The 25,733-nt window shown below is 41.7% G+C and overlaps 1 protein-coding gene across 2 annotated transcripts in view; it reads left to right on the top strand.

The window, feature by feature from the left end:
* Positions 1–1,251: 1,251 nt before the first annotated feature.
* PARP4 (poly(ADP-ribose) polymerase family member 4) overlaps positions 1,252–25,733 on the top strand; it is a 516,705-nt gene continuing 492,223 nt past the window's right edge. Inside the window, exon 1 of one of the 2 annotated variants that reach the window (XM_053708536.1) lies at positions 1,252–1,344. The gene's annotated coding sequence lies outside the window, so the exon portion shown is untranslated. Of the gene's footprint in view, positions 1,377–25,733 lie in introns of both variants that reach the window. The other variant, XM_053708535.1, reaches the window with a different exon arrangement.

The following is a 25,733-nucleotide window of genomic DNA, read 5'->3' as shown; positions in this document are numbered from 1 at the left end:
CAAGGTAATCACAGAAGTAAAATGTATATTAATATAACCGTGTTGGTTATGCAAAACTGGGGGATGGCTAATAAAGGGAGTATCTATCTTTTTAAACAATAACAATTCTGGAGTAGACTGTTCCTTTAAATTCACTTCTAGTTTTAAATGTACTTTGTTCTCTTGGTATCCATTATTGAAAAAGAATATGTACATATCCTATACCAGTGGGAGTTAGTTGGTGGTTAGTGCCTGCATACATTTGTTTCTTGTGATTGGCTGACTAGATGTGATCATTTAGATCCCAGTAGTGTATTGCTGCTCCTGAAACAAGAGAATGAAGCAAAATGTAATATTAGAAGTAAATTGGAAAGTTGTTTTAAAATGTATTTTTTATTTTATTCAAATTGCACATAAAAATATAAACATACTAAAACTGTTCTAACTTATAAATAAACCATTGTGTATCCTATATGAGGCAAGTCACTAACCCTCATCAGAAAGTACAGAAAATAGACCACTTTTGTGTCTTAAAGGGACAGTCTACTCCAGAATTGTTATTGTTTAAGAAGACAGATACTCCCTTTATTACCCATTCCACATATTTGCATAATCAACACATATTAATATACGTTTTACCTCTGTAATTACAGATCTAAGCCTCTGCAGACTGCCCTCTTATTTCAGTTCTTTTGACAGACTTGTATTTAGCCAATCAGTGCTGACTCCTAGGTTATCACGGGAGTGAGAACAATTTCTCTATATGGCACACATGAACTAGCACTGTCTAGCTGTGAAAAACGGTCAGAATGTCCTTATATAAGAGGCGGCCTTAAAGGTCTTAGAAATTAGCATATGAGCCTACCTAGATTTAGTTTCAACAAAGAATACCAAGAGAACAAAGCACATTTGATGTTTAAAGTATATTGGATTTTTTTTTATTGCATTATCTTTCTCAATCATGCAAGTTTAATTTTGACTTTGCTATCCCTTTAATGGTACATCTATAATAGATCCAGGAGTGAGAGTGTTAAACTATCTTGTACTTGGTGCTATTACATAAGGAATACAATATGGGTAGTTTGTGTTCTACAAAACTAAGGAACAATAAATGAGACATACTGGTTAGTTTTCTTTGTGTTCTACAAAACTAAGGAACAATAAATGAGACATACAAATTTTATGATCTCTGTCTCCTCCCCTTCAGGAAGTACAGGGAAGAGTATAAGATTCAGCCAATGATACACAGTCTCATATCCATCGACCAATAGCCATATAACATTGCTTGCATTTCCTACAGAAATCTGAGGTCTGACTGTAATCAGACAATCTGTTGTGAGCAACAAGATTCAGGGCAGTCGGAAGGTGAGGAACATAAATTCAAGTGCTTTATGTCTGTATGTCTAACACTTTTATAATATGCTGTTCCATTTACACACAGCAAATAGCCCAAGTTAGACTAAATTATATGTACATGATCTGTTGTGTTAAACCAATAGCAATGTGCACCAGTCAGTTTAGTGACTCAGCCATGCAAATACCTTTCAGAGTTTATACTGTGCGTATGGAATTCCCTTCCCCTCCGACTGTTTAAGGTGGAACATTTGTGCTAATTATTTGTTCAACTTTAAGAGGCATACATGCTAGATATAATGATGTATTCAAAGCAGAGATTATCCATAGGATAAACAGATACATTTTTAGTTTTAGATGATAAAATGTTGTAACCTTACATTTAAAAGTCTGTTTATATTCTTTTATCTCCACTGCTAGAGACAGTTATAAACATAGCAATAAAGTAACAATCTCAGTGTTTTCTGTCTCTTTAAAAAAAAATAAAAAACACACACAAAAACACTGTTTTGACTTGGTTAACTGTCGCTATACTGGTATATTATTCTCAAATGTTATTTTACCTTATTAAATTTGTGGAGATATTTTGAAGGTATAAAAATGTTTTATTGATGTAAAAAAAATAATAATATATATATATATATATACACACATCAATTATTTGAGTAGTTATAGAACTGAAGAAACTTGAAGAGTTATATACATATTTGTTTTGACGTTTGTAAAGTATCCAGCTCTGGGTTCATTTTTAGTTCAGTTTGCACAGCAGCCTATGCTTTGTAGAGACACTCCCAGTTCTCTGTAATCATCCTTAAAGGGACAGTAAAATTATTAGTCGTTCATGATTTAAATAGAGCATAGAATTGTAAAAAAATTGTCCAGTGTGCTTCTATTTTTAAATTTGCTTTGTACTCTCAATATCCTTTGTTGAAGAGTAAACCTAAGTAGGCTCTCTAGAAGCAATATACTACTAGGAGCTAGCTGAACACATCTAGTGAGCCAGTGTCAATGTGCAGCCATCAGTCAGCAGCTAACTCCCAAAAGTGCATTGCTGCTACTAAGACTACTTAGATATACTTTTCAACATTGCATAACAAGAGAACAAAGCCAATTTTATAATTAGATTAAAAGTTGTTTAAAATTTTGGCTTTACTGTTAATTTGCTTAGCTTTTCATAGTAAAACACACAAACAATAAATAAATGAACAGAGATATATCTAAGTATTTCCTTTGTGCATGAGGGAAGGTTTGTAAAGGGATATACTTTACATGTAACTACTGAATAGACAACCTATTGCACGTAAGCCTTAGGCATGAAATGTACTCCACTAGGGTTGGACTTTCAACACAAATAGGCCCAGGCATTTAAAAGGAAAATACACTCATTAGCCGTACAGCCCCTCTGCCAGTCACAAGTTGCATCATTGACCCTGCTGCTTCTCTATCAGCCACATGCCTACATCAAAACTTCATTCTGACCCCTGGCCATGTAACATCTCTGTTAGCCATATACCCATATCATCAGAGCCCTGGCCATGTAACACCTCTGTTAGTCATATATACCCACATCAGAGCCATGGTCATGTGACTCCTCTGTTAGACACATACCCACATGAGAGCCCTGGTCATGTGACTCCTCTGTTAGACACATACCCACATGAGAGCCCTGGTCATGTAACACCTCTGTTAGACACATACCCACATGAGAGCCCTGGTCATGTAACTCCTCTGTTAGACACATACCCACATGAGAGCCCTGGTCATGTGACTCCTCTGTTAGACACATACCCACATCATCAGAGCCCTGGTCATGTAACACCTCTGTTAGACACATACCCACATGAGAGCCCTGGTCATGTGACTCCTCTGTTAGACACATACCCACATCATCAGAGCCCTGGTCATGTAACACCTCTTTTAGACACATACCCACATGAGAGCCCTGGTCATGTGACTCCTCTGTTAGACACATACCCACATCATCAGAGCCCTGGTCATGTAACACCTCTGTTAGACACATACCCACATGAGAGTCCTGGTCATGTGACTCCTCTGTTAGACACATACCCACATCATCAGAGCCCTGGTCATGTAACACCTCTGTTAGACACATACCCACATCATCAGAGCCCTGGTCATGTAACTCCTCTGTTAGACACATACCCACATCATCAGAGCCCTGGTCATGTGACTCCTCTGTTAGACACATACCCACATCATCAGAGCCCTGGTCATGTAACTCCTCTGTTAGACACATACCCACATCATCAGAGCCCTGGTCATGTAACTCCTCTGTTAGACACATACCCACATCATCAGAGCCCTGGTCATGTGACTCCTCTGTTAGACACATACCCACATGAGAGCCCTGGTCATGTGACTCCTCTGTTAGACACATACCCACATGAGAGCCCTGGTCATGTGACTCCTCTGTTAGACACATACCCACATCAGAGCCCTGGTCATGTGACTCCTCTGTTAGACACATACCCACATGAGAGCCCTGGTCATGTGACTCCTCTGTTAGACACATACCCACATGAGAGCCCTGGTCATGTGACTCCTCTGTTAGACACATACCCACATGAGAGCCCTGGTCATGTGACTCCTCTGTTAGACACATACCCACATGAGAGCCCTGGTCATGTGACTCCTCTGTTAGACACATACCCACATGAGAGCCCTGGTCATGTGACTCCTCTGTTAGACACATACCCACATCATCAGAGCCCTGGTCATGTAACTCCTCTGTTAGACACATACCCACATCATCAGAGCCCTGGTCATGTGACTCCTCTGTTAGACACATACCCACATGAGAGCCCTGGTCATGTGACTCCTCTGTTAGACACATACCCACATGAGAGCTCTGGTCATGTGACTCCTCTGTTAGATACATACCCACATGAGAGCCCTGATCATGTAACATCTCTGTTAGACACATACCCACATGAGAGCCCTGATCATGTAACATCTCTGTTAGACACATACCCACATGAGAGCCCTGATCATGTGACTCCTCTGTTAGACACATACCCACATGAGAGCCCTGGTCATGTAACTCCTCTGTTAGACACATACCCACATGAGAGCCCTGGTCATGTGACTCCTCTGTTAGACACATACCCACATCATCAGAGCCCTGGTCATGTAACACCTCTGTTAGACACATACCCACATGAGAGCCCTGGTCATGTGACTCCTCTGTTAGACACATACCCACATCATCAGAGCCCTGGTCATGTAACACCTCTGTTAGACACATACCCACATGAGAGTCCTGGTCATGTGACTCCTCTGTTAGACACATACCCACATCATCAGAGCCCTGGTCATGTAACACCTCTGTTAGACACATACCCACATCATCAGAGCCCTGGTCATGTAACTCCTCTGTTAGACACATACCCACATCATCAGAGCCCTGGTCATGTAACACCTCTGTTAGACACATACCCACATGAGAGCCCTGGTCATGTGACTCCTCTGTTAGACACATACCCACATCATCAGAGCCCTGGTCATGTAACACCTCTTTTAGACACATACCCACATGAGAGCCCTGGTCATGTGACTCCTCTGTTAGACACATACCCACATCATCAGAGCCCTGGTCATGTAACACCTCTGTTAGACACATACCCACATGAGAGTCCTGGTCATGTGACTCCTCTGTTAGACACATACCCACATCATCAGAGCCCTGGTCATGTAACACCTCTGTTAGACACATACCCACATCATCAGAGCCCTGGTCATGTAACTCCTCTGTTAGACACATACCCACATCATCAGAGCCCTGGTCATGTGACTCCTCTGTTAGACACATACCCACATCATCAGAGCCCTGGTCATGTAACTCCTCTGTTAGACACATACCCACATCATCAGAGCCCTGGTCATGTGACTCCTCTGTTAGACACATACCCACATCATCAGAGCCCTGGTCATGTGACTCCTCTGTTAGACACATACCCACATCATCAGAGCCCTGGTCATGTGACTCCTCTGTTAGACACATACCCACATGAGAGCCCTGGTCATGTGACTCCTCTGTTAGACACATACCCACATGAGAGCCCTGGTCATGTGACTCCTCTGTTAGACACATACCCACATGAGAGCCCTGGTCATGTGACTCCTCTGTTAGACACATACCCACATGAGAGCCCTAGTCATGTGACTCCTCTGTTAGACACATACCCACATGAGAGCCCTGGTCATGTGACTCCTCTGTTAGACACATACCCACATGAGAGCCCTGGTCATGTGACTCCTCTGTTAGACACATACCCACATGAGAGCCCTGGTCATGTGACTCCTCTGTTAGACACATACCCACATGAGAGCCCTGGTCATGTGACTCCTCTGTTAGACACATACCCACATGAGAGCCCTGGTCATGTGACTCCTCTGTTAGACACATACCCACATGAGAGCCCTGGTCATGTAACATCTCTGTTAGACACATACCCACATCATCAGAGCCCTGGTCATGTAACTCCTCTGTTAGACACATACCCACATCATCAGAGCCCTGGTCATGTGACTCCTCTGTTAGACACATACCCACATGAGAGCCCTGGTCATGTGACTCCTCTGTTAGACACATACCCACATGAGAGCTCTGGTCATGTGACTCCTCTGTTAGATACATACCCACATGAGAGCCCTGATCATGTAACATCTCTGTTAGACACATACCCACATGAGAGCCCTGATCATGTAACATCTCTGTTAGACACATACCCACATGAGAGCCCTAGTCATGTGACTCCTCTGTTAGACACATACCCACATGAGAGCCCTGGTCATGTAACATCTCTGTTAGACACATACCCACATGAGAGCCCTGGTCATGTAACATCTCTGTTAGACACATACCCACATGAGAGCCCTGGTCATGTAACATCCCTGTTAGACACATACCCACATGAGAGCCCTGGTCATGTGACTCCTCTGTTAGACACATACCCACATGAGAGCCCTGGTCATGTGACTCCTCTGTTAGACACATACCCACATGAGAGCCCTGGTCATGTGACTCCTCTGTTAGACACATACCCACATGAGAGCCCTGGTCATGTGACTCCTCTGTTAGACACATACCCACATGAGAGCCCTGGTCATGTGACTCCTCTGTTAGACACATACCCACATGAGAGCCCTGGTCATGTGACTCCTCTGTTAGACACATACCCACATGAGAGTCCTGGTCATGTAACATCTCTGTTAGACACATACCCACATGAGAGCCCTGGTCATGTAACATATCTGTTAGACACATACCCACATGAGAGCTCTGATCATGTAACATCCCTGTTAGACACATACCCACATGAGAGCCCTGGTCATGTAACTCCTCTGTTAGACACATACCCACATGAGAGCCCTGATCATGTAACATCTCTGTTAGACACATACCCACATGAGAGCCCTGGTCATGTGACTCCTCTGTTAGACACATACCCACATGAGAGCCCTGGTCATGTAACATCCCTGTTAGACACATATCCACATGAGAGCCCTGGTCATGTGACTCCTCTGTTAGACACATACCCACATGAGAGCCCTGGTCATGTGACTCCTCTGTTAGACACATACCCACATAAGAGCCCTGGTCATGTGACTCCTCTGTTAGACACATACCCACATGAGAGCCCTGGTCATGTAACATCCCTGTTAGACACATACCCACATGAGAGCCCTGGTCATGTGACTCCTCTGTTAGACACATACCCACATGAGAGCCCTGATCATGTGACTCCTCTGTTAGATACATACCCACATGAGAGCCCTTGTCATGTAACATCTCTGTTAGACACATACCCACATGAGAGCCCTGGTCATGTGACTCCTCTGTTAGACACATACCCACATCATGAGACATGAGAGCCCTGGTCATGTCACACTTCTGTTAGCCACATATCCACATCAGAGCCCTGATCATATAACACCTCTGTTAGCCACATACCCTCATGAGAGCCCTGGTCATGTCACACCTCTGTTTGCCACATACCCACAGGAGAGCCCTCTCCCAGCCACATGTTCACATCAGAGCCCTGGCTCTGCAGCACCTCTGTCCACATCATACTACAGATCAGACCTCTGGCCCTGTAATACCTCTATCAGTAACATGCTCATATCAGTTCTTCGATTATAGCGCTGGCACTGCAGTCACATACCCACATCAGACCAGTGGCTCTATAGCCCATTAAGGGGACAGTCTATGTAGTGCACAATGAAACATATTAGTCCTCTGTTTTGTTTTGTTTTTCTTTCTTTTATTTGTCCATGTGGAGCCTATCTCCAGCCATATTAAGGGCTTCAGTGCAATTTGCTTGATAGCCAATCAAGGGCTCTGTGCCATAGTATATTTAAAGGAATAATGTACTCAGACGCACAGCTGTATTGTATTCAAGGTGGCTGCAGGGACAACCTTTCAAATGTGCTGGACTCTCTCATTCTGGACTGGGAGGTTGATTTATCCTGTTGTCTCTTGTTTACATAGCTTTTCTGTGACTAATATTGCAGTATTTACATTTTTACTATAGGTTGTGATTTCAGCAGGCAAAAGTAGTGTCTTCAAATGAAAAATAAAGGCAAAGTAGCTATTTGTAAAGAATTTAATACAGCATGTAAATAAATCACTGGTAAAGCATTAGTGGGCAGTAAAATGTCACTAACATTTGAAGAAGACCCACAAAATAACTTTTCAATGTTTGGGAAATGGGATTGGAGCTGGTTAAGTGTATTAAAGTAGACAAAATGTGCTTAATGGGGATGACGTACTATTCTTCATTGTGCTGCAGGAAGCAATTAGGGAAACTTGGGTTTGACAACCCCCACAACTAGTATTGCCGACTGACCGAAAAATAATGTATGACCAGTGGGAAACCTGGGTGTGGTGGTAGATGGGGCTATTGTTAGTCCTCAGATCAAACCCCAGTAGCCATCTATAAGGCACAGGTCTTACCAGACCTCAAATTTTTGTAAATGTTTTGTTATAGGGATATGAAACCAAAAATGTTTCTTTTGTGATTCAGATGGCATTTAGAGTTATAGATGCAGGTAGCGGGTGGTGATAAAGGGGATTATACACTAAAACCCTGCAGCCCATTCTGTTAGCCATTGTCACCATTACCTCTCCTGATCAGACTGCGCAGGTGAGGCTGTGACTGAGATGAGACAAAAAGGTTAAAGGAGTATCATGAAACCCAAACTTTTACTTTTGTGATTCAGCCTGAGCATAAAATTTAAAACAAAATGTTTCTAATTAACTTCTATTATCTAATTTGCTTTGTTCCCATGATATTTGTTCTGGAAAAGATATCTAGGCAGGTGTCTGGAGCACTAAATAGCCGGAAATAATGCTACCATCTAGTGGTCTTGCAAATAGATAATATTAATGTAAAACTGCTACCATATAGTGCTCCAGACCTGGGCAGGCTAAGCTTACCTACCTGCTTTACTACAAAAGATACCAAGAGAACAAAGAAAAATTGCTAATAGAAATAAATTACAAAGTTGTTTAAAATCGGATCCTCTATCTGAATCACGAAAGAAACATTTTTGGTTTCATATCCCCATAACAAAAAAACATTTACAAAAATCCCCTTTATCACCACCCGCTATCTGCATTTATAACTCTAAATCCTGCCACCACTTTAAGATCATTGGAAATCCTAAAGAACTAACAGGTTAAAAATCCCAAAACACAATTTAGTTTAAGAAAACATAGTATTATTATTACCAGTCTCTTCAAGTGACTTTAATTTAAATGTTAGATAAAAGCCAAAACTATAAGAAATATTTATTATGAACAAAGAATTAGTCAAAGTGTATTGAGAAGATTACAGAAAAATATAAAAAGGAACATTTTGCAATTACAGTTTATTTTTTATAAGAAAATGGATTTAAATAGAAAACCTATACACTCTACTCACAATCCAGCAAATGTAGAAGTTTTCCCACTCAAGGAGAATTAAGGTTTGGATCCTGGGTCTCTCGCCCACATTCAGATAAAATGCTCTCCAGCAAATTACAATTTTCTCCAACATTGGTGTGTCCGGTCCACGGCGTCATCCTTACTTGTGGGAATATCTCTTCCCCCAACAGGAAATGGCAAAGAGTCCCAGCAAAGCTGGCCATATAGTCCCTCCTAGGCTCCGCCCACCCCAGTCATTCTCTTTGCCGTTGCACAGGCAACATCTCCACGGAGATGATTAAGAGTATGTGGTGTTTAAATGTAGTTTTTTGATTCTACTATCAAGAGTTTGTTATTTTCAAATAGTGCTGGTATGTACTATTTACTCTGAAACAGAAAAGGATGAAGATTTCTGTTTGTGAGAGGAAGATGATTTTAGCAGACAGTAACTAAAATCGATTGCTGTTTCCACATAGGACTGTTGAGATGAAGTAACTTCAGTTGGGGGAAACAGTTAGCAGACTTTTCTGCTTAAGGTATGACTAGCCATATTTCTAACAAGACTGTGTAATGCTGGAAGGCTGTCATTTCCCCTCATGGGGACCGGTAAGCCATTTTCTTAGTTTCAAACAGAATAAAGGGCTTAATATGGGCTATAAAACTGGTAGACACTTTTATGGGCTAAATCGATTGCTTTATTTGGACATTTTATACATGTTTATGCTGATAATTCACACTTATAAACTTGGAACGTTTTTTAACGTCAGGCACTATGTTAGACACCTTTTCCAGTCAGGGAGGGCCTTCCCAGTTGTAGGCTGAGCCTCATTTTCGCGCCATTACTGCGCAGTTGTTTTTGAGAGCAAGACATGCAGATGCATGTGTGAGGACTTGAAAGTAGTTGGAAAAGTTTCTAGAAGGCGTCATTTGGTATCGTATTCCCCTCTGGGCTTGGTTAGGTCACAGCAAAGGCTGTAGCTGGGACTGTATAGGGGTTAAATTTGTAAACGGCTCCGGTTCCGTTATTTTAAGGGTTAAAGCTCTGAAAATTGGTATGCAATACTTTTAATGCTTTAAGACACTGTGGTGAAATTTTGGTAAATTTTGAACAATTCCTTCATACTTTTTCACATATTCAGTAATAAAGTGTGCTCTGTTTAAAATTTAAAGAGACAGTAACGGTTTTGTTTTAAAACGGTTTTTGTGCTTTATTGACAAGTTTAAGCCTGTTTAACATGTCTGTACCTTCGGATAAGCTATGTTCTATATGTATGAAAGCCAATGTGTCTCCCCATTCAAAATTGTGTGATAATTGTGCCATAGCGTCCAAACAAAGTAAGGACAATACGTAGTTCCCAAAAAAGAGGGAACCTTCAGACCAATTCTGGATTTAAAGATCCTAAACAAATTTCTCAGGGTACCATCGTTCAAAATGGAAACCATTCGAACGATTCTACCCACTATCCAGGAAGGTCAATTTATGACTACCGTGGATCTAAAGGATGCGTACCTACATATTCCTATCCACAAAGAACATCATCAGTTCCTAAGGTTCGCCTTTCTGGACAAACATTACCAGTTTGTGGCCCTCCCATTCGGGTTAGCCACTGCTCCAAGGATTTTCACAAAGGTACTCGGGTCCCTTCTAGCGGTTCTAAGACCGAGGGGCATTGCAGTAGTACCATACTTGGACGACATTCTAATACAAGCGTCGTCCCTTTCAAAAGCAAAGGCTCATACAGACTCGTTCTGGCCTTTCTCAGATCTCACGGATGGAAGGTGAACATAGAAAAAAGTTCTCTGTCTCCGTCAACAAGAGTTCCCTTCTTGGGAACAATAATAGATTCCTTAGAAATGAGGATTTTTCTGACAGATGTCAGAAAGTCAAAACTTCTAAGCACTTGTCAAGTTCTTCACTCTGTTCCTCGTCCTTCCATAGCGCAGTGCATGGAAGTAGTAGGGTTGATGGTTGCAGCAATGGACATAGTTCCTTTTGCACAAATTCATCTAAGACCATTACAACTGTGCATGCTCAAACAGTGGAATGGGGACTATACAGACTTGTCTCCAGTGATTCAAGTAGATCAGAAGACCAGAGATTCACTCCGTTGGTGGCTGACCCTGGACCATCTATCCCAGGGAATGAGCTTCCGCAGACCAGAGTGGGTCATTGTCACGACCGACGCCAGTCTAGTGGGCTGGGGCGCGGTCTGGGAATCCCTGAAAGCTCAGGGACTATGGTCTCGGGAAGAGTCTCTTCTCCCGATAAACATTCTGGAACTAAGAGCGATATTCAATGCTCTCAGGGCTTGGCCTCAGCTTGCAAAGGCCAGATTCATAAGATTCCAATCAGACAACATGACGACTGTTGCATATATCAATCATCAGGGGAGAACAAGGAGTTCCCTAGCGATGAAAGAAGTGACCAAAATAATACAATGGGCGGAGGATCACTCCTGCCATCTATCTGCGATCCACATCCCAGGTGTGGAAAACTGGGAAGCGGATTATCTGAGTCGTCAGACATTCCATCCGGGGGAGTGGGAACTCCACCCGGAGATCTTTGCCCAGTTGACTCAATTATGGGGCATTCCAGACATGGATCTGATGGCGTCTCGTCAGAACTTCAAGGTTCCTTGCTACGGGTCCAGATCCAGGGATCCCAAGACGACTCTAGTGGATGCACTAGTAGCACCTTGGACCTTCAACCTAACTTATGTGTTTCCACCGTTTCCTCTCATTCCCAGGCTGGTAGCCAGGATCAAACAGGAGAGGGCCTCGGTGATCTTGATAGCTCCTGCGTGGCCACGCAGGACTTGGTATGCAGACCTGGTGAATATGTCATCGGTTCCACCATGGAAGCTACTTTTGAGACAGGACCTTCTTGTTCAGGGTCCATTCGAACATCCAAATCTGGTCTCCCTCCAGCTGACGGCTTGGAGATTGAACGCTTGATTCTATCAAAGCGTGGGTTTTCAGATTCTGTGATAGATACTCTGGTTCAGGCCAGAAAACCGGTATCTAGAAAGATTTACCATAAAAAATGGAAAAGATATATCTGTTGGTGTGAATCCAAGGGATTCCCATGGAATAAGATAAAAATTCCTAAGATTCTTTCCTTTCTGCAAGAAGGTTTGGATAAAGGATTATCTGCGAGTTCTCTAAAGGGACAGATTTCTGCTTTATCTGTCTTACTACACAAACGACTGGCAGCTGTGCCAGATGTTCAAGCATTTGTTCAGGCTCTGGTTAGGATCAAGCCTGTTTACAGACCTTTGACTCCTCCCTGGAGTCTAAATCTAGTTCTTTCAGTTCTTCAAGGGGTTCCGTTTGAACCTCTACATTCCATAGATATTAAGTTATTATCTTGGAAAGTTTTGTTTTTGGTTGCTATTTCTTCTGCTAGAAGAGTTTCAGAGTTATCTGCTCTGCAGTGTACTCCGCCCTATCTGGTGTTCCATTCAGATAAGGTTGTTTTGCGTACTAAGCCTGGTTTTCTTCCAAAGGTTGTTTCCAACAAGAATATTAACCAGGAGATAGTTGTACCTTCTTTGTGTCAGAAACCAGTTTCAAAGAAGGAACGTTTGCTACTCAATTTAGATGTAGTCCGTGCTCTAAAATTCTACTTAGAAGCTACAAAAGAGTTCAGACAAACATCTTCTCTGTTTGTCGTCTATTCTGGTAAAAGGAGAGGTCAAAAAGCAACTTCTACCTCTCTTTCCTTTTGGCTTAAAAGCATCATCCGATTGGCTTATGAGACTGCCGGACGGCAGCCTCCTGAAAGAATCACAGCTCACTCCACTAGGGCTGTGGCTTCCACATGGGCCTTCAAGAACGAGGCTTCTGTTGATCAGATATGTAAGGCAGCGACTTGGTCTTCACTGCACACTTTTGCCAAATTTTACAAATTTGATACTTTTGCTTCTTCGGAGGCTATTTTTGGGAGAAAGGTTTTGCAAGCCGTGGTGCCTTCCGTTTAGGTAACCTGATTTGCTCCCTCCCTTCATCCGTGTCCTAAAGCTTTGGTATTGGTTCCCACAAGTAAGGATGACGCCGTGGACCGGACACACCAATGTTGGAGAAAACAGAATTTATGCTTACCTGATAAATTACTTTCTCCAACTGTGTGTCCGGTCCACGGCCCGCCCTGGTTTTTTAATCAGGTCTGATGAATTATTTTCTCTAACTACAGTCACCACGTTACCATATGGTTTCTCCTATATTTTTCCTCCTGTCCGTCGGTCGAATGACTGGGGTGGGCGGAGCCTAGGAGGGACTATATGGCCAGCTTTGCTGGGACTCTTTGCCATTTCCTGTTGGGGAAGAGATATTCCCACAAGTAAGGATGACGCCGTGGACCGGACACACCGTTGGAGAAAGTAATTTATCAGGTAAGCATAAATTCTGTTATTTGTGTAATTTTTCCCACTATATACATAAAAAAGCAGCTCAGGTTCCTAAACCAGTCTCTCTGAATTAGAGAGGATGGGAGTAAGAGAATCCACCACCAGTTTTTATGACCCTTACATTCTAAAGGGTCAGTAAACACCAAAGATGTTATTGTTTAAAAAGAGAGATAATCCCTTTATTTACCATTCCCCAGTTTTGCATAACTAACACGGTTATATTAATATACTTTTTACGTCTGTGATTACATTGTATCTAAGATTCTACAGACTGTCCGCTTATTTCAATTCTTTTGACAGACTTGTATTTCAGGCAATTAGTGTTGACTCTTAAATAACATCACAATGTTATCTATATGGCACACATGAACTAACGCCATCTAGCTGTGAAAACCTGAAATGCATTCAGATAAGAGGCGGCCGTCAAGGGCTTAGAAATTAGCATATGAGACTACCTAGATTTAGATTTCAACTAAGAATACCAAGAGAACAAAGCAAATTTGATAATACCCTATCTGAATCATGAAAGTTTAATTTGAACTTAAAGTGAAGGTCCATTTTGATGAATTAGTGCCCGGTTTTTAATAAACCTATTAAAAACAAGGGCACTTTAATTCATCAAAATTGACATTTCACTGTTTTCTTTAAAAACGTACCTTTTATTCTTGGCAACCGCTCCAGCGCTTCCTCCACCTGTCGCAAGCCGTCTTCGCGGGTACAAAATGACGAATCCAGCTTCCTCCAATCACAGCGGTGCATCAGGCCAAGATTCCCCCGGGGGGTAAGCTGTGATTGGAGGAAGTCAGATTCATCATTTCTGACATCTACAGAGGCTTCCGACGACCGAGGGAATGGCATTCAGGATTAAAAGGTAAGTTTTTAAAGAAAACAGTGAAATGACAATTTTGATGAATTAAAGTGCCCTTGTCCAAATTAAACTTTTATGATTGAGATAGGGTATTATCAAATTTGCTTTGTTCTCTTGGTCTTCTTTAATTCATCAAAATTGACATTTCACTGTTTTCTTCAAAAACTTACCTTTTAATCCTGAACGCCACTCCAGCGATTCCCCCGGCCGTCGGAAGCCTCTGCAGATGTCAGAAATGACGAATCTGACTTCCTCCAATCACAGCTTCCTCCCCAGGGGAATCTTTGCTGATGCACACTGTGATGCACACTGATTGGAGGAAGCCGGATTCGTCATTTTGGACCCGCGAAGATGGCTTGCGAAAGCCGGAGGAAGCGCTGGAGCGGTTGCCAGGATTAAAAGGTACGTTTTTAAAGAAAGCGGTGAAATGTCAATTTTGATTAATTAAAGTGCCCTTGTTTTTAATAGGTTTATTAAAAACCGGGCACTAATTCATCAAAATGGACCTTCACTTTAATACTGTCCCTTAAATTAAATAAAGTCTTGAATTTATTCCATTAGCATAATTTTTGCACAGGCACAATTTACCTGCAAGGTAGTCCAATAAAGTCTTTGAGTCGCACAGAACATTTTAATATCAAACACTATGTATTTTCCATTCTTCATTGGTCCAAGACATTAGTACTTATAAAAGTATATTTCTTTACAAGGCTAGTTATCCTGCTAATAACCTCAGAACTTTGCATTAGTTACACACTGTTGTTAATTGACTATGTCAAGTCTTATTGATCTTAAAGTGAATGTAAATTTTGATGATATAGTGCCCGGTTTTTAAATATTCGATTAAAAACAGGGGCACTTTAGGGGCGCGGAGCTTAAGCCTGAACCGATCGGACGCACATTGCCTGAGCTCCGGGACTAACTTATATTTTAAAGCTTAAAGTATTAGTAAACCTAAAAATAATGTTATATAATTCTGCACATAGTGCAGAATTATATAACATTATTTTACTGCTATAGTTATAAAACCCTTTTTTCCCTTTTAATATTTAAAAAACATGCCGCTTTTACAGACCCGCTCTCTGCTCTCTGCTGAGCGGGTCTGTTTTTTTTAGTCAGCGCATCGGGCCAGCTGTATAGTCACAACCCGGCCCGACCGCGCCATAAGACTAAGTGCAGCTCGCTCCTGCTCTGTCTGACAGCAGGAGCGAGCTTCACTTAATGCTATGGCGCGGTCGGGCCGGGCTGTGACTATACAGCTGGCCCGATGCGCTGACTAAAAAAACAGACCTGCTCAACAGAGAGCAGAGAGCGGGTCTGTAAAAGCGGCATGTTTTTTAAATATTAAAAGGGAAAAAAGGGTTTTATAACTATAGCAGTAAAATAATATTATATAATTCTGCACTATGTGCAGAATTATATAACATTATTTTTTAGGTTTACTGTCCCTTTAATACAGCTATCATACACCTTGCAATGTGACCCCTCTACCGACCATTACCCCAATGAAGACAGTGAGGGTGTGGCATTGAATTGCTTGAGAACCATCCAACACACTCACACAAACCTTATGCAGCAATCTATTACATTACGAAACTGGTAACGATCCGCTTTCTCTATATAACACAGTTACACCATAAATCCCACTGGTCAACAAATTTTAGAGAAATGGCCATACTAGCTTTTAAGATGGAGGCAGTGATGCAGCTTTGGGAGAAGACTATCTGTAAAATTCTGGAGGAGCATGTCTCCCAATTATTATTATTTTATTATTTTAATTTATTATTTTTATTTTGTGTAATTTAGTGGGGGGGTTTTGTGGTAATTTAGGTATTTGTATTTAATTTAGTTCATTGTATTTAATTTAGGTAATTTATTTAATTATAGTGTAAGGTTAGGTGTTAGTGTAAGACAGGTTAGGTTTTATTTTACAGGTAAATTTGTATTTATTTTAGCTAGGTAGTTAGTAAATAGTTAATAACTATTTAGTAACTATTCTACCTAGTTAAAATAAATACAAACTTGCCTGTAAAATTAAAAAAAACCTAAGCTAGCTACAATATAACTATTAGTTATATTGTAGCTAGCTTAGGGTTTATTTTACAGGTAAGTATTTAGTTTTAAATAGGAATTATTTAGTTATAAATAGTAGGTTTTCTTTAGATTTATTTAAGTTATATTTAAGCTAGTGGGTGTTAGGGTTAGACTTAGGTTTAGGGGTTAATAACTTTAGTATAGTGGCGGCGACGTTGGGGGTGGCAGATTACGGGTTAATAAATGTAGGTAGGTGGCGGCAGATTAGGGGTTAATAATATTTAACTAATGTTTGCGATGCGGGAGTACGGCGGTTTAGGGGTTAATATGTTTATTATAGTGGCAGTGATGCCCAGAGTGCCAGATTAGGGGTTAATAATTTTATTTTAGTGTTTGCGATGCGGGAGGGACTCGGTTTAGGGGTTAATAGGTAGTTTATGGGTGTTAGTGTACTTTTTAGCACTTTAGTTATGAGTTTTATGCTACAGATTTGTAGTGTAAAACTCATAACTACTGACTTTAGAATGCGTTATGAATCTTGACGGTATAGGCTGTACCGCTCACTTTTTGGCCTCCCAGGAAAAGCTTGTAATATCGGCGCTATGGAAGTCCCATTGAAAAAAGACTTTACGCATTTTGCGTAAGTTGATTTGTGATATGGCCAAAAAAGTGTGCGGTTCCCTTAAACCTGCAATAATAGCAGCGGTAGTGAAAAAGCAGCGTTATAACCTGATAACGCTGCTTTTTCACCATAACGCAAAACTCGTAATCTAGCCGTGTGTTTGCTCTTCAATCCACCTGACTCTCCCATATACTGAGGATATGAGATGTATTTTATACTTCACTTGCTGAAAATTAACGGCTAGATTTGGAGTTTTGTCGGTAACGACCCGAAAAACTAACGCCGGCTTTTTTCTGGCCGCACCATAAAAATAACTCTGGTATTGAGAGTCCACATAAAGGCTGCGTTAGGCTCCAAAAAAGGAGCGTAGAGCATTTTTAACGCAGCTTCAACTCTCAATACCAGAGTTGCTTACGCAAGCGGCCAGCCTCAAAAACGTGCTTGTGCACGATTCTCCCATAGGAAACAATGGGGCTGTTTGAGCTGAAAAAAAGCCGCGTTCAGCTCTTAACGCAGCCCCATTGTTTGCTATGGGGAAACACTTCCTACGTCTGCACCTAACACTCTAATATGTACCCCGAGTCTAAATACCCCTAACCTTACACTTATTAACCCCTAATCTGCCGCCCCGCTATCGCTGACACCTGCATTTTATTTTTAACCCCTAATCTGCCGACCGCAAAGCGCCGCCACCTACGTTATCCTTATGTACCCCTAATCTGCTGCCCCTAACACCGCCGACCCCTATATTATATTTATTAACCCCTAATCTGCCCCCCTCAACGTCGCCTCCACCTGCCTACACTTATTAACCCCTAATCTGCCGAGCGGATCTCACCGCTACTTTAATAAAGTTATTAACCCCTAATCCGCCTCACTAACCCTATAATAAATAGTATTAACCCCTAATCTGCCCTCCCTAACATCGCCGACACCTAACTTCAATTATTAACCCCTAATCTGCCGACCGGAGCTCACCGCTATTCTAATAAATGGATTAACCCCTAAAGCTAAGTCTAACCCTAACACTAACACCCCCCTAAATTAAATATAATTTACATCTAACGAAATTAATTAACTCTTATTAAATAAATTATTCCTATTTAAAGATAAATACTTACCTGTAAAATAAATCCTAATATAGCTACAATATAAATTATAATTATATTGTAGCTATTTTAGGATTTATATTTATTTTACAGGTAACTTTGTATTTATTTTAACCAGGTACAATAGCTATTAAATAGTTAAGAACTATTTAATAGCTAAAATAGTTAAAATAATTACAAAATTACCTGTAAAATAAATACTAACCTAAGTTACAATTAAACCTAACACTATACTATCAATAAATTAATTAAATAAACTACCTACAATTACCTACAATTAACCTAACACTACACTATCAATAAATTAATTAAATACAATTCCTACAAATAAATACAATTAAATAAACTAGCTAAAGTACAAAAAATAAAAAAGAACTAAGTTACAAAAAATAAAAAAATATTTACAAACATAAGAAAAATATTACAACAATTTTAAACTAATTACACCTACTCTAAGCCCCCTAATAAAACACCAAAGCCCCCCAAAATAAAAAATGCCCTACCCTATTCTAAATTAATAAAGTTAAAAGCTCTTTTACCTTACCAGCCCTGAACAGGGCCCTTTGCGGGGCATGCCCCAAGAAGTTCAGCTCTTTTGCTTGTAAAAAAAAAACATACAATACCCCCCCCCAACATTACAACCCACCACCCACATACCCCTAATCTAACCCAAACCCCCCTTAAATAAACCTAACACTAAGCCCCTGAAGATCATCCTACCTTGTCTTCACCTCACCAGGTATCACCGATCCGTCCTGGCTCCAAAATCTTCATCCAACCCAAGCGGGGGTTGGCGATCCATCATCCGGTGGCTGAAGAGGTCCAGAAGAGGCTCCAAAGTCTTCATCCTATCCGGGAAGAAGAGGCGATCCGGACCGGCAACCATCTTGATCCAAGCGGCATCTTCTATCTTCATCCGATGACGACCGGCTCCATCCTGAAGACCTCCACCGCGGACCCATCTTCTTCCGGCGACGTTCAACTCAAGAATGACGGTTCCTTTAAGGGACGTCATCCAAGATGGCGTCCCTCGAATTCCGATTGGCTGATAGGATTCTATCAGCCAATCGGAATTAAGGTAGGAATATTCTGATTGGCTGATGGAATCAGCCAATCAGAATCAAGTTCAATCCGATTGGCTGATCCAATCAGCCAATCAGATTGAGCTTGCATTCTATTGGCTGATCGGAACAGCCAATAGAATGCGAGCTCAATCTGATTGGCTGATTGGATCAGCCAATCGGATTGAACTTGATTCTGATTGGCTGATTCCATCAGCCAATCAGAATATTCCTACCTTAATTCCGATTGGCTGATAGAATCCTATCAGCCAATCGGAATTCGAGGGACGCCATCTTGGATGACGTCCCTTAAAGGAACCGTCATTCTTGAGTTGGAGGTCTTCAGGATGGAGCCGGTCGTCATCGGATGAAGATAGAAGATGCCGCTTGGATCAAGATGGTTGCCGGTCCGGATCGCCTCTTCTTCCCGGATAGGATGAAGACTTTGGAGCCTCTTCTGGACCTCTTCAGCCACCGGATGATGGATCGCCAACCCCCGCTTGGGTTGGATGAAGATTTTGGAGCCAGGACGGATCGGTGATACCTGGTGAGGTGAAGACAAGGTAGGATGATCTTCAGGGGCTTAGTGTTAGGTTTATTTAAGGGGGTTGTGGGTTAGATTAGGGGTATGTGGGTGGTGGGTTGTAATGTTGGGGGGGGTATTGTATGTTTTTTTTTTTACAGGCAAAAGAGCTGAACTTCTTGGGGCATGCCCCGCAAAGGGCCCTGTTCAGGACTGGTAAGGTAAAAGAGCTTTTAACTTTATTAATTTAGAATAGGGTAGGGCATTTTTTATTTTGGGGGCTTTGTTGTTTTATTAGGGGGCTTAGAGTAGGTGTAATTAGTTTAAAATTGTTGTAATATTTTTCTTATGTTTGTAAATATTTTTTTATTTTTTGTAACTTAGTTCTTTTTTATTTTTTGTACTTTAGCTAGTTTATTTAATTGTATTTATTTGTAGGAATTGTATTTAATTAATTTATTGATAGTGTAGTGTTAGGTTAATTGTAGGTAATTGTAGGTAGTTTATTTAATTAATTTATTGATAGTATAGTGTTAGGTTTAATTGTAACTTAGGTTAGTATTTATTTTACAGGTAATTTTGTAATTATTTTAACTATTTTAGCTATTAAATAGTTCTTAACTATTTAATAGCTATTGTACCTGGTTAAAATAAATACAAAGTTACCTGTAAAATAAATATAAATCCTAAAATAGCTACAATATAATTATAATTTATATTGTAGCTATATTAGGATTTATTTTACAGGTAAGTATTTATCTTTAAATAGGAATAATTTATTTAATAAGAGTTAATTAATTTCGTTAGATGTAAATTATATTTAATTTAGGGGGGTGTTAGTGTTAGGGTTAGACTTAGCTTTAGGGGTTAATCCATTTATTAGAGTAGCGGTGAGCTCTGGTCGGCAGATTAGGGGTTAATAATTGAAGTTAGGTGTCGGCGATGTTAGGGAGGGCAGATTAGGGGTTAATACTATTTATTATAGGGTTAGTGAGGCGGATTAGGGGTTAATAACTTTATTATAGTAGCGGTGCGGTCCGCTCGGCAGATTAGGGGTTAATAAGTGTAGGCACGTGGAGGCGACGTTGAGGGGGGCAGATTAGGGGTTAATAAATATAATATAGGGGTCGGCGGTGTTAGGGGCAGCAGATTAGGGGTACATAAGGATAACGTAGGTGGCGGCGCTTTGCGGTCGGCAGATTAGGGGTTAATAAGTGTAGGCAGATGGAGGCGACGTTGAGGGGGGCAGATTATGGGTTAATAAATATAATACAGGGGTCGGCGGTGTTAGGGGGAGCAGATTAGGGGTACATAAGGATAACGTAGGTGGCGGTCGGCAGATTAGGGGTTAAAAAAATTTATTCGAGTGTTGGCGATGTGGGGTGACCTCGGTTTAGGGGTACATATGTAGTTTATGGGTGTTAGTGTACTTTAGAGTACAGTAGTTAAGAGCTTTAGAAACCGGCGTTAGCCCAGAAAGCTCTTAACTACTGACTTTTTTCCTGCGGCTGGAGTTTTGTCGTTAGATGTCTAACGCTCACTTCAGAAACGACTAAATACCGGAGTTAGAAAGATCCCATTGAAAAGATAGGATACGCAATTGACGTAAGGGGATCTGCGGTATGGAAAAGTCGCGGCTGAAAAGTGAGCGTTAGACCCTATTTCTCCTGTTAAGTGTGATCAGTCCACGGGTCATCATTACTTCTGGGATATTAACTCCTCCCCAACAGGAAGTGCAAGAGGATCACCCAGCAGAGCTGCTATATAGCTCCTCCCCTCTACGTCACACCCAGTCATTCTCTTGCACCCAACTAATAGATAGGATGTGTGAGAGGACTGTGGTGATTATACTTAGTTTTTATAACTTCAATCAAAAGTTTGTTATTTTAAAACAGCACCGGAGTGTGTTGTTCCTTCTCAGGGAGAATTTGAAGAAGAATCTACCTGAGTTTCTATATGATTTTAGCCGGAGTAGTTAAGATCATGTTGCTGTTCTCGGCCATCTGAGGGGTGAGGTATACTTCAGATCAGGGGACAGCGGGCAGGGTCACCTGCAAAGAGGTATGTAGCAGCTTATTATTTTCTGAGAATGGAATTGATTAGAAAATACTGCAAATACCTTTATAAAGTAAGTTCAGCCTTAAATGCAGTAGTAGCAACTGGTATCAGGCTGTCATGTATGTATATTTTCACTTCAGTATTCTGGGGAATGGCACTTCACTGGAATGATACTGTATGAATAAACCTTAGCCTATATTGCAGTGAGAACGGCTAGCAGTAGGTTTCTGTGACAATTTATTATCAGGTTAAACGTTTTGCTGGCATGTTAAATCGTTTAATTTTCTGAGGTACTGGGTGAAAAATTGTGTTGGGCACTAATTATCCACTTGGCGGGCATTTTATTCAATTTTTGACAGTTTACTGATCTCCCTCACTGTTGTGTGTGAGGGGGAGGGGCTTAATTTGGCGCTTTTGCTACGCATCAGGAATTCAGTCACAAGTCTGTTTTTCTTCCCTGCATGATCCGGTTCGTCTCTACAGAGCTTAAGGGTCGTCAAAAGTTATTTTGAGGGAGGTAATCACTCACAGCAGACCTGTGAGATAGTGCTTGACTGTGATAAAAAACGTTATATCCTGTACTTTTTTTCTGTCATTTAAGGGTTAGTTATCCATTGCTAATGGGGACAATCCTTTGCTAAATATATATTTTTTCCGGTTAAAATTTGATTTTATTGTTTCTCAACTGTCATAACTTCTGTGCTTCTTAAAGGCACAGTACGTTTTTTTCATACTATTGAAATTTAAATTGAAAAGTATTTCCAAGCTGCTGGTTTAATTGCTAGTGTGTTTAACATGTCTGATTCAGAGGAATATCTCTGTGCTATATGTGCTAAAGCCAAAGTGGAGCCCAATAGAAATTTATGTACTAATTGCATTGATGCTACTTTAAATAAAAGTCAATCTGTACAAATTGAACATCATTCACCAAACAACGAGGGGAAAGTTATGCTGACTAACTTGCCTCACGTGTCAGTACCTGAATCTCCCGCTCGGGAGGTGCGTGATTTGGTAACGCCGAGTACTTCAGGGCGGCCATTACAAATCACATTGCAGGACATGGCTAATGTTATGACTGAAGTTTTGTCTAAATTACCCGAACTTAGAGGGAAGCGTGACCACTCTGGGGTGAGAACAGAGTGCGCTGATAATACTAGGGCCATGTCAGATACTGGGTCACAGTATGCGGAACATGAGGACGGAGAGCTTCAATCTGCAGGTGACGGTTCTGATCCCAATAGAGTGGATTCAGACATTTCTAATTTTAAGTTTAAGCTTGAGAACCTCCGCGTTCTACTAGGGGAGGTATTAGCAGCTCTGAATGATTGTAACACCGTTGCAATTCCAGAGAAGTTATGTAGGCTGGATAGATACTATGCGGTACCGGCGAGTACTGACGTATTTCCTATACCTAAGAGGCTTACAGAGATAATTACTAAGGAGTGGGATAGGCCCGGTGTACCCTTTTCCCCCCCTCCTGTATTTAGAAAAATGTTCCCAATAGACGCCACCACGTGGGACTTATGGCAGACGATCCCTAAGGTGGAGGGAGCGGTTTCTACTCTGGCTAAGCGTACCACTATCCCGGTGGAGGATAGCTGTGCCTTTTCAGATCCAATGGATAAAAAATTAGAGGGTTACCTTAAGAAAATGTTTGTTCAACAAGGTTTTATACTACAACCCCTTGCATGTATTGCGTCTGTCACGGCCGCGGCCGCTTTTTGGTCCGAGTCCCTGGAAGAGACTCTTGACTCAATTACTATCGAAGAAATTTCAAACAGGCTTAAAACCATTAAGCTAGCTAATTCATTTGTTTCAGATGCCGTAGTACATTTAACTAAACTTACGGCTAAGAATTCCGGTTTCGCCATTCAGGCACGCAGAGCACTGTGGCTAAAATCGTGGTCAGCTGACGTTACTTCTAAATCTAAGTTACTTAACATACCTTTCAAAGGGCAGACCTTATTCGGGCCCGGTTTGAAAGAAATTATCGCTGACATTACAGGAGGTAAAGGCCATGCCCTGCCTCAAGACAGAGCCAAGCCTAGGGCTAGACAGTCTAATTTTCGTTCCTTTCGTAATTTCAAAGCAGGAGCAGCATCAACTTCCTCTGCTCCAAAACAGGAAGGAGCTGTTGCTCGTTACAGACAAGGCTGGAGACCTAACCAGTCCTGGAACAAGGGCAAGCAGGCCAGAAAACCTGCTGCTGCCCCTAAGACGGCATGAATTGAGGGCCCCCGATCCGGGAACGGATCTAGTGGGGGGGCAGACTTTCTCTCTTCGCCCAGGCTTGGGCAAGAGATGTCCAGGATCCCTGGGCACTAGAGATCATATCTCAGGGATACCTTCTGGATTTCAAAACCTCTCCCCCAAAAGGGAGATTCCATCTGTCAAGGTTGTCAACAAACCAAATAAAGAAGGAGGCGTTTCTACGCTGCGTACAAGATCTGTTACTAATGGGAGTGATCCATCCGGTTCCGCGGTCGGAACACGGACAGGGATTTTACTCAAATCTGTTTGTGGTTCCCAAGAAAGAAGGAACCTTCAGACCAATCTTGGATTTAAAGATCCTAAACAAATTCCTAAGAGTTCCATCGTTCAAAATGGAAACTATTCGGACAATTCTACCCATGATCCAAAGGGGTCAGTACATGACCACAGTGGATTTAAAGGATGCTTACCTTCACATTCCGATTCACAGAGATCATTACCAGTATCTAAGGTTTGCCTTCCTAGACAGGCACTACCAGTTTGTAGCTCTTCCATTCGGGTTGGCTACGGCTCCAAGAATCTTCACAAAGGTTCTGGGGGCTCTTCTGGCGGTGCTAAGACCGCAAGGAATTTCGGTAGCTCCATACCTAGACGACATTCTGATACAAGCTTCAAGCTTTCAAACTGCCAAGTCTCATACAGAGTTAGTACTGGCATTTCTAAGATCGCATGGGTGGAAGATAAACGAAAAGAAGAGTTCTCTCTTTCCACTCACAAGAGTTCCCTTCTTGGGGACTCTTATAGATTCTGTAGAAATGAAGATCTACCTGACAGAAGACAGGTTAACAAAACTTCAAAACGCTTGCCGTGTCCTTCATTCCATTCAACACCCGTCAGTGGCTCAATGCATGGAGGTGATCGGCTTAATGGTAGCGGCAATGGACATAGTACCCTTTGCACGCTTACACCTCAGACCGCTGCAATTGTGCATGCTAAGTCAGTGGAATGGGGATTACTCAGATTTGTCCCCTACTCTGAATCTGGATCAAGAGACCAGAAATTCTCTTCTGTGGTGGCTTTCTCGGCCACATCTGTCCAGGGGGATGCCATTCAGCAGGCCAGAATGGACGATTGTAACAACAGACGACAGCCTGCTAGGTTGGGGCGCTGTCTGGAATTCCCTGAAGGCTCAGGGATCATGGACTCAGGAGGAGAATAAACATTCTGGAATTGAGAGCAGTTCTCAATGCCCTTCTGGCTTGGCCCCAATTAACAACTCGGGGGTTCATCAGATTTCAGTCGGACAACATCACGACTGTAGCTTACATCAACCATCAAGGAGGGACAAGAAGCTCCCTAGCGATGATGGAAGTATCAAAGATAATTCGCTGGGCAGAGTCTCACTCTTGCCACCTATCAGCAATCCACATTCCGGGAGTGGAGAACTGGGAGGCGGATTTCTTAAGTCGTCAGACTTTTCATCCGGGGGAGTGGGAACTTCATCCGGAGGTCTTTGCCCAAATACTTCGACGTTGGGGCAAACCAGAAATAGATCTCATGGCGTCTCGACAGAACGCCAAGC

This window comes from Bombina bombina, chromosome 3 (assembly GCF_027579735.1).
Source record: "Bombina bombina isolate aBomBom1 chromosome 3, aBomBom1.pri, whole genome shotgun sequence".
NCBI classification, from domain to species: domain Eukaryota; kingdom Metazoa; phylum Chordata; class Amphibia; order Anura; family Bombinatoridae; genus Bombina; species Bombina bombina.
The sequence above is the reverse complement of the archived record's forward strand: the minus strand, read 5'-3'. Positions and strand labels throughout refer to the sequence as shown.